Below are 10,622 nucleotides of genomic sequence, written 5' to 3'. Positions count from 1 at the left end.
CAACAAAATTTTTCATTGAAGGAAATAAGAGGATACCTAAATATATGAAAAGGCATTTCAAGTTCATGACTTGCAAGGAGTAATATTGTTAAATTATAATACTCCCCAAGTTCATCTACAGATTCAGTATAATCCCAATCATAATTCTAAATGCTTTTTTTGGCATAAATTGACAAACTGACCCTAAAATTCATAGGGAAATACAAGGGACTCAGAATAGCCAAAACAATCTTGAAAAAGAACATATTTTCTACTCTAAACTCAGAATATGAACATTTAATAAGCACAAATGCTAGAACATACCCATCAAAAAATACAACTGGAACACCTTGTCTTGTTGATTGCTGTCTAATATAACAGGTGCTTCTTAAAGTGTGGTGAATTAGGACATGTGGATTTTTCTCTCACCCACCTAAGACTTGCTTCTTGTTTATATCTTTCCTTCGTACATCTTCTGTGATTACACCTTTCCTAACACTCGGTATTTTTATAGGATCCACATTGTTGACACCCCTTCCTCTACTCGTTTGGTGCTATCTTCTCCTTTTTCCAGGACTTTCCTCCCTCTCACAGTCCTTTCTTTCCTCTCCTACCACCCGCATGTGATTTATGGTCAAATTCTCTCGATTCTACTTCTCTTAAATCTGTCCACTTTTCTCCACCCCCACTGCCACCATCTGAGACAAAATATTCATCATCATCCTTAACTACTTTTCTTGGAACAGCTCACAGTATGAATAGCTGATCCTCACGAAGCACTCACTTGGCAAAACAGCTCTCATTTCATCCTCACGGTAATCCTACTGGGTGGGTGTTGTCATTATTCTTCATTTTTAAAATGTGAAAAGTCAAAGACTCAGACAGGCTAAGTCACCTGTCCCCCAGTGCTGACAGTCAAGTCTGTTGGGCTCATGGCCTTCGTTCCTGCCTACCACACGCCCTCCTGCCCCCAGTCCTGCCACATGGCCAACACAGCTGCCAGAGTAATGTCTCTAACCTCAGTGCCAAGCACAGCACTCCCCTACATCCAACCTTTCATTGCCCTCTAGGGTAAATTATGAACTCTTTAGTAAGGTTCTGCCTGATGATGCTCTTCCCTAACCCCCCTTTCTTATTTATGGCCAATTCCTATGAGTGCTTTAGAAATCACCTTAGCTGTCACCACCTTCATGACAGACACCTCATCTGAAAAAAATGAGTGAGGAGACCTTCTCATGGGTTTGCTAGCCTTTGCCCTTACCCCCCTGAAAGCCCTTAAAGGGCAGAACAACACATTATCAGAGGTAAAACTGCAGGCTCCCAAGTTAGATTTGAGCTTCAATTCCAGTGGTGCTGCGTGTCAGGTATGTGATCTTATAGTTTCCTCATCTGTAAATCAGGGATAACAATGGCACTAGCATGTACCTCTCTTAAGTTGTTACAAAATTTAAATAAAATAACACGTGAAGCAATTAGATATGGTAAGTTCTTATATGTTAATAGGTAAACATTTTTCTATTTACCTTCTCCCTTTTATCCTGTACTATTTCTCTTTCTGTTATTTCTTCCAACTTTCATTTCTTCATATTAGTGTGTATTTTTACATTTGTAAACAATTGATACTTTTTAAAATTCTTCTTTCTCAAAGCGATTCTGTGAAGTAGGCAAGACAAATTATTTTATAGAGACATCAAATGCCCTTATATGTCACATGACTGCAAGGGGACAGTAGTTAACAGGTAGTGAGGTTTAATAAGAGCAATAGCAGTAGAAGCCACAGTATCAGTGTCAGGAACTGCAGCTGTAGGAAAGTCACTAGTTCTATTAATGCCACTAATTTACTTCTCTGCGCCTCATTTTCCTCATGTATAAAATGGGGATAACTACACATTCTTATAAAGATTGTGGTGAGGATTAAAGAAGATAACATGTATGAAGCATCTGTTCAGTGCCAGAAATATACTCAACACTCAGTAAATATCAGTTAATGATGACTGGGCTCAGAAAGGATAAGGTCACTGAGCCAGTCAAAGCCAGGGTCAGCACGAACCCAAGATGGACTCTCCACAACATCAGCCTGCCTTTCCACAGGAACATAGCCTGGTCATGTTTTCAGTAAAAGATATAGTTTGATCATATTCTAATCAGCCAGCTCATCCCTAAGTATGTATTCTGCCTGCTTTCTGCTTTACTTGGAAGGGAAAAGAGGAATAAGAGGTGGGGGCAATAGGGTAGAAGAAGGCATTTAATGCAATTCATGATACTAAGGTTCTAAAACTTAAAATCGCCCCATGGGCCTTGCCTTTATGGGTGACTTAATAAAGAGACACCAGAGCCACATGACTCTAATCCAACAACTAGTCTCAATTTTCTGGGAGCCTTGGCAATGGGGGAAAAAAGACTTTTCTTGATTCCTTTTTAAAAATAATTTGTATTGATTTTGGAGAGAAAGGGAGAGAGAGATAAAAACACCAATGATGAGAGAGAATCATTGATCAGCTGCCTCTTGTACACCCCACGCTGAGGATCAAGCCCACATCCTAGGCATATGCCCCAATTGGGATTCATACTTTGACTTCCTGGTTCATAGGTTAATACTCAACCACTGAGCACACTGGCTGAACCTTTTTTCTTGATTCTTATTTTCAGTACTCTCCCACTCCTCCAAACGAGAAGGATAGCCAAGATGCAAACTCAAATGGATAAAATAAATAAAATTGTGAGAAAACTGAATGAGGGGGACAAAGGATGAGAGGGGTGGGGTTTGCCCAGGTGGCTAGAAGCCAGCTCTGAAGACAAGCTCTGTCTCTAAGAACATGACCACCACCAGGTGCCTGTGCTGATTTTTCCAGGAGGCCATGAATAAAGCCCAAATTCCACTGGGGCATTCATGTGGAGGGGTCAACAAGGGAGTGGAGTCAATGAGTACAGTACATCTTGGCAGGGAGGGGACAGGGTGTGGGTGTCCTGTCATCAAATCTGCAGGACATCAACCCAGCCCATTACATCAGCAAAAATCGCATCAGAGAGGGAGCATAAGGATGAGGCCCATCAGAATCATCAGATCCCACAGCAAGGCATTAAAAAACTTCCTATCTCTCTCCTCCACAGCTCTTTTGGGACTCTCTATGTGAACTGCCATTCCCATTGCCCCCTATGTCTCAGGAACCCCATAAGTATTGACTTCATATCAATACATTTAATTCCTATAACACCCCTTCCAGAAAAACAATAGCATCCATATTTTACTGGTGACTAAGCTGGGCTCAGAGAGGTAAAGTCATTGGCCATGATCACACAGTGTTCAGCAAAGGTGAGATTCAAACCCAGATCTATCTGAAATCATAGCCTGTGTTGTTTGTTTGTTTCTTTTTTCACCAGACTACACAGCTTCCAGAGTAAGCTCAGGATCCCTCTCTCGGCACAGACTTTTCCTACCTGCCTTTTGGTGATTATATAACCTCAATAGTAGTAAAAGGCTTTTTTTTTATTTATTTAAAGTTAAATCCAATTTTATATAAGCTTGCATTGCTTTTTTACATTTTCAAAACACCACTCATGACACTCCATTGCAATCTATTAGTTAATGTGTGCTCCACTGCCAGGCATCTTGCTAAACATTAGAAGATATAAACTAAACAGTCTCAGGTCTTTCTCCAAGACCCAAAACTAAGCTTAACTTGATGTAGGGGTTTCTTAAGGAACTAATATCTGAATCTAAGACATGGCTTGTCTGCCTCACTGCTAATGTGTCCTGCTGGGAGCAAGACTCCAGCTCCAGGTGTCTTCTCTAGGGTTCTGTCTTGGCTCCCTGTTCTAGTCATCTGACTAGTAACACAGCTTCCTCTCAAGGCTAGAGTCCTACCGTGCTCTTCCAAGTTCCCTTTCCAGGCCCAGAGGCCTGTCCAATGGCATAAAGTCTGATAGGACAACCACCATGCATTCTCTGGTCTTAGTATGTAGACTTGTTGAGAAACCCACTCCTCATATAGAGTTCCTATTATAAATATCTTGTAAGGACCATGATCAGTTACTACAGTGGGTGCCAGGATAACCCTTCCCTCAGCCAGCTAGCCAGATACTCAGTTCTGAGGCAGGGATCAGACCCAGTTCTAAGCCCACCTACCACCAATGCCACTTTTGCAAGTCACCGGGTTATACCTAGCTGAGCACCTGAGTCCCAGGACAAGACAGAAATGACCCCTTTGTTTCTCTGTCTAAAAGCAAGTCTTCTACAAACTTAAGTTTTCCTGCATTTATCTAATGTACCTAAGCACATCAACATAAAATCCAAACCTTGGCATGGCCCATTGTCAGGAATTTTAAACTCATTTTGTTTACTTTTTATGTAGCAACTTCTCACATTTAAAACCAAATCTTAAAGTTATTTTGATAGAAGACACAGAGGAACTATTTTCAGGTCAACTACTCCCCTGTCCCACAAATGTGTATAATTGCCTACCACATGCAGGACACAGGGGTGAGCCTGCCCCTTGCACATTGAAGAAATTTGCTATTTAGTATATACAGACTTAGATTCCTAAAGTTAGTAGGCCAGTCCCAAATCTAGCAATTGTAGAATTCAGAATGAATTTTTATGAAAGCTTTACTCGGTGATTGTCCTGTCTGTCCAAACAAGAAGAGAACGTGGCCTGGATGGCGTGGCTGAGTGGCTGAGCGTCAACCAGGAGATCATGGTTCAATTCCCAGTCAGGGCACATGCCTGGGGTGTGGGCTCGATCCCTGCTCTGGTTGCTGGCCTGATTTCCCCACCAGATTCCCAGTGTGAGGTGTGCAGGAGGCAGCATTTCAATGATTCTTTCTAATCATTGATGTTTCTATCTCTTTCTCCCTCTCCCTTCCTCTCTGAAATCAATTAAAAATATTTTTTTAAAAAAAGAGAATGTGCCCCAGGCAAGTTCTGTAAAGAAAGGTCAGGAATGAAATAGGTGAGGTCTGTCCATGTGCAAAACAGCAGATGCAACAGCCACATTTAAGGAAGACCTGTTAGCCTGCCTCTCTGCTAAAGGGACAGTATCTTTAGTGTTGCTTTTTTTCATTTGCTTAAGAACTCCACGAAGACTTTGATCTCCACTACCATCTAGGGAACTCTTATGGAGAGAATTATTGTGTTACCAAAAGGGTCTTTAAAAGCAGCCTCTTGGCTCAGGATGTAGTGCCCCCATTAGCAAGCAGTCCATCACTGTGGAGCCCCCTCGGCCAAAGCCCATGACTGCCAATGGCCAATCCATAACCGTAAGTGAGAGCATTAAAAACAGCGCAGGAGCGATTTGTTTTCCAAGAGCAAAGGAAACAAACTAGGAGACAATTCTCCAAAGACTGAGCCTTCACAACCAGCAAGTGCCTGCTGGAAATTTATACGCTGTGAGTGTAAAAGCAGTGAAATTCAATAATCTCGAAGCCACAGATTTGTAACTTGCACTTATGTAAATATTTATGGATTCTGGGGGGGGGGGGGGGGGGGTGGAGATCAATCCTCTCAGCCTTTCTCTTTAGTAGATGCTTTAAAGGAAACCTTTTTTTGAGGATGTAAACTCTAGCTATTGCTTAGAAACAATAAGTCAGAAGCCTGCCCAAGAATAATCTGAATTCCTTTATTTTCACACTCACAAAGTATGACATTCTCTTCCCTACACGAGTGAGAGCACAGAGGAAATGTGACCATCGCCTCCGTGACCTAGACTTGGTGAGACTGAGGAGGTTAAAAGTTGACCAGGCCAGTAACATTTCTTACATAGTGAGAAAAGAAATGAAGTTTTCAAGCATTCCTCCAGCATTGCTGAGAAGTAAAATGCATGCAACTCTCCACTGATATCAGACACAAGCAAATGCATGCCTTTTGCCATAGCATCTTGACCAGAGCTATTACAGTAGCCTGTTAACCATCTCCTTCCTGCTTACTTCCTAGGATCTAGTATTACTGTTTCACCTCCTCCTCAGTGCCTGTGTGAAGCATCAAAGCCCCAAAGCTCAGCCTCTGCTCCTCAGCAGGACAGTCAGGTACTCTGCTGTCCAGCCCTGACTTTTATTCCCTGCTGGGTGGGCTCACAGCTGCATAAACCCTACATTCCTTCAATCTTAAATTTCTCACCACTACCAAGCCTACTACACAATTTTAGCATTTAATTTACAAATAGCATTTTGTTCAAGCTCTCAGCAGCACCCTTCCTCCCTTCCATGTTTATTACAATTTTGTTCTACCTTCAAGACTTGGTTCAAATGCCACCATAAGGAAATTTCTACCCCCTTTACCCATTCCCTTGTCTATTCCCAAATCACAATGAACTGCTCTGGTTTCTGGCCTGATTTCCCCACCAGACAGTAAGCTCTCTCAGTCTTGTCCATCTCTGCAGCTCCATGGAGTTTAGCCCGGAGCATCCTCCATTGTAGACATTTCAGAATATGTCTGGGGATTGATATACAACTCAACAAACATAACAGATGACTTGAAACGATTTCACAAGTGGCTTTACCTCCCACACCACTTCTTCAGTCAAATGCTGTGTTTAAAGCTTTTGCTCATTACCTGATTGAAAGAACTGAAGGTGGCCCACAGGCATGGCTCAGTGGTTGAACATCGACCTATGAATCAGGAGGTCATGGTTTGATTCCCGGTTCAGGGTATATGCCTGGGTTGCAGGCTCGATCCCCTTAGGGGGTGTATAGGACGCAGCTGGTCAATGATTCTCTGTCATCATTGAGGTTGTTTTTTTTTTTTTCTCTCTCTCTCCCTCTTCCTTCCTTTCTGAAATAAAAAATATATTAAAAAAAAAAAAGAACTGCAGGTGCATGTGAGGTCGGTGGTCAGGTGCCACTGCACAATTACAGGGGCATACCACCCAAGGACAAGTGAGGTGGTGTGCTAAAGCCACTAGAAGGTCATAACTTCAGCATCCATGACAGAAAGGAGTCTGGAAGTAGGTACCAGCATATTCAGCCCTCCATAGCCAGCTAGCCCCAAGTCAAAACATTCTCCCTTACAATAGGCCAGATCCTCCAAGTGAGGAAGATACTTTTGAGGTGACAGAGCAGTTCTTCCACGTTGAAAAATAGCATTAGCGTAATGAGACCTTGGCCCTTTAGAAAGGAATTTTATGTGCTTAATAGTACACACTAGGAATAATATTCATGCTAGTAGCTTTGGGGGCCCTGAGACATGGACCCTGACAAACGAAGGTTATAGTAATAAGGGGAGGGTGGAGCCACAGGGAGACTGATCATGCTCCATCATGACAAATAGTGGCCCAGCTTATTAGGCTCAGGTGGGGATGTGGTACCCATAGATGCTGTGAGGTGACAGCGGGGGAGGGGTCAATGTGGGTGACATGGATGAGGAGGGAAACGGGAAGAGAGAAGTCCTGGGAGAAGACTGAGGAATGCTGGTAGGATGGCAGAGCCGCAGGGACTGAATGCTGGTGCCTGTCATCGCGGGTGCCCTGGGAGCCCACATTCTGGCTGAGCTGATGCTGCAGGAAACAGTGGCTGGGCTACGTTAGCTGCAATACCACAGCTTTGGCCGGGAGGGCATGTTGAACAGTAACACAGTAGCAGAGAGGCGATGGAGACACTCTTACTGGAGGCGAGTCTCTTTCAGACATCAACGAGCCTGGACTATATCCTCTCCCAGCAAAAAGGTTTGCAAAATCTCTTTGGCCCCAGCAAGGTGAAGAAGGAAGCATTTTTACTTATTTATTTTTTATTGAATTTATTGGTGTGGCATTGGTCAATAAAATTATATAGGTTTTTAGTGTACAATTCTATATGTCATCTGTATATCGCATTGTGTGCTAAGAGGACAGCATTTTAATTCACAGAGATTTGATTTTATTTTACCCCAATGGTAGGCAACTTGCACCTTTAGCCATTTCACGGGTGATGACATGGCAAGTGGCACCAGAAAAAGCTGGACCAGTAGCTCCTAGCAGGGAAGGCCATACCCTGGGGGCATTTTGAAAATTGTTGGGTGCTTCATTTTGGTCTTTACCATAATTAGAGGGGTGCTATGGGCATTTAGTGGGTGGGGGTCAAGGATGCAAACTGCCCTGTAATAGACAAGGCACTCCTGCTGAACAGATACTTGCCCGGCACCCACCCATCCAACTCTCAAATACCATGTAGAAAAAAAATATACTTAAAATTATGTGAGAAATGAACTCAATTTTATATGTATAAACTAAACGCATGGTTTTTATATATGCTTAAATTTTCAGAAATGCAACCTGGAAAGAGATTGTATTTGGTTTAATTTGGAACTTTACCAAGAGTTGTTCGCCATTTGAGAACATTAGAGTTACCAACACAAGACAACCCGTTGTTGAATTCCCATATTCTCAGGGAAATCCTACACCTAAGTGCAAGAACTTGACCCTTCATTAAGTCTGCCAGCACAGTAGCACCTAACACGTGCAGACTGTGATACTGTGCTGTTTCTCCACGTGCCATACCCCACCTTGTCCCACTCTCTGCCTTTCTCTGTCCTGCTTTCTGCATCAGAAGACTGAGCTCTATGGACTGCATTTCCAAAGAGTCCTAGCCCTCTGGCTTCCAGCATTGAGCCAATGAGAATCAGTGGCATGAGATCCAAGGGAAAGAGGAGAGAGAAGCTTCGGTACTTGCTCCCTGCTCCCTCCTTCTTAATCTTAAGGTCTGAGTGTTCGCTGTCTTCCCTCTTCCAGCTCTGAGTTCTCACAGAGTTCCTGCAGCCTGGTGAGGGGATAAGAACGTCCAGCTGTCTCTGCTCTCTGGGTCCCTCATTATCTTTCGTTGGTTCCCGGAACCCTCCCCTCACATTCATTCAAGTCTTTCAATTAAACTCTTTTTTACTATGTCATGTCCTTCCTGTCAGATATAAATACATACCATTTCATTAAAAAATTTTAAAACCCTGACTGATATAAATATATATTATTTTATTAAGATTACATTTCTTTTATTTCTTCATTATGTTATATTTAGGGCATTTTTCGTAATCATGTGTCTAGGATAGTTTTTTTTATCTATAAGATGTACTGCAAGAAAGCATTAGTTTATTATAAAGTATTTGTCATAAAAATGGATCATTTTATCAGATGGGGCTGGAGATAATGAAGACATGGAATGAGGAAACATAACTTTGAGTAACTGCAGGCAAAGAGCTGAGATTGTGTTAGTGATGCTAACATCAGTGATAGAAAAAAATCACTCCAAGATGGTCCAGAGTGGCTCAGAGGTGGACCAACAGATGACGCAGGAAAAGCAGAGAGTGGGGGCAGGGACTATTGCCTTGTCCAGAGGATCCAGCAGGTAACGCCAGAACATGCAGTACTGACACCTACATACAACTTGCAATTGTTGTAAATGTGTGCATATATTATATAGGTATGCACTTCAAAATACATGATCTGTTGTGAAATTCTTTGGAGGCTAGTCAAGAATGAGAGCTCAGGAATCCATACAAAACACATCAGCTTTTTTTGAAAGTAAGGCAACTGAACTGTATATAAATTCAACCCATATTTGCAACCAAGTTCCTAGGACCCAGGATAGAAAGATCAGGTTAGCTTCACTCTCTAGAGTGAGGTATCTGAAGAGGGATGCTCCTGCAAGGGTGCTGGCATACACAACTGTGATCTTCCGCATTCACCTTCCTGCAGATTCATAGCACATGTGCACACATGTGCATATGTGCATATACACATACATACACACATACACACATGTCATGCAACCTTGAGGTAGATTCAGATCCACTGTTTTTAAGCTACAGCCCCACAACCAGCTTCAACTAAGACTAATTTTTCCCGGGTGGGGGGGAAAATTACTATATGTATACTATATATATACTATATATATATAAAGATACTATATATATATATATATATATATATTCCCCAAAAAATGTATACACACACTTTGAATAATTATAAAAACAGTGTTTATTAAAATACATTATTTTATTTACAAAGTTGAGCTATCAGTTGTTAAATTGTGTATACATTTTTTTGGGAATACCCTGTATATCTGGCAAAAGGACAGAATGATATCCCAGGAAAGGGACTAGAATCCAGATTAACTGTAGAAAGCCAGACCAGCCTGGTCCCTACTTGTTTATACCCAAACAACAGAAAGACTTTCAGAAAGCTTAATACAACTGGTATAACTTTAGGTCTGAGAAATGTTAGATGCCAGACATAATATAAACTAGCTACTTTCCAAGGAAGATACTTTAATGAATGCACAACTGGAGGTAGGGCAGTTCCTTTAGGAGAGGGATTCTCAAGCATGGACTCTTCCATCGTATTCTTACTTCTCCTTCCCTTTATGCACTTCATACTCACTCCATACACACATGCCATAGACCCCTATAGTTTCCCAGATCACAGTTACTGCTGGGCTACTTGTGAAGCACATTAGAAGAATCAATGACCTTTTTTATTCCCCCAAATCACCTTGACTGGAGGCACAAAGAGCTTTTTTTCCCTTTCAGACTGGGATTCCTTATAGACCTATAAATGCTGGACACTCTGCTCCCAGGATTACAGTGCCTTAGGGATATGCATCTATTTCATCACTGACTCCCAAAACTCCATCATATCATAATGAAGATCAGTGTTTCAAAAGGACTTATGAATTGCAGAGAATAT

Source organism: Myotis nattereri (genome assembly GCF_964212035.1).
Source record: "Myotis nattereri genome assembly, chromosome: 11".
Classification (NCBI taxonomy): domain Eukaryota; kingdom Metazoa; phylum Chordata; class Mammalia; order Chiroptera; family Vespertilionidae; genus Myotis; species Myotis nattereri.
This window is presented reverse-complemented; position numbering follows the sequence as displayed.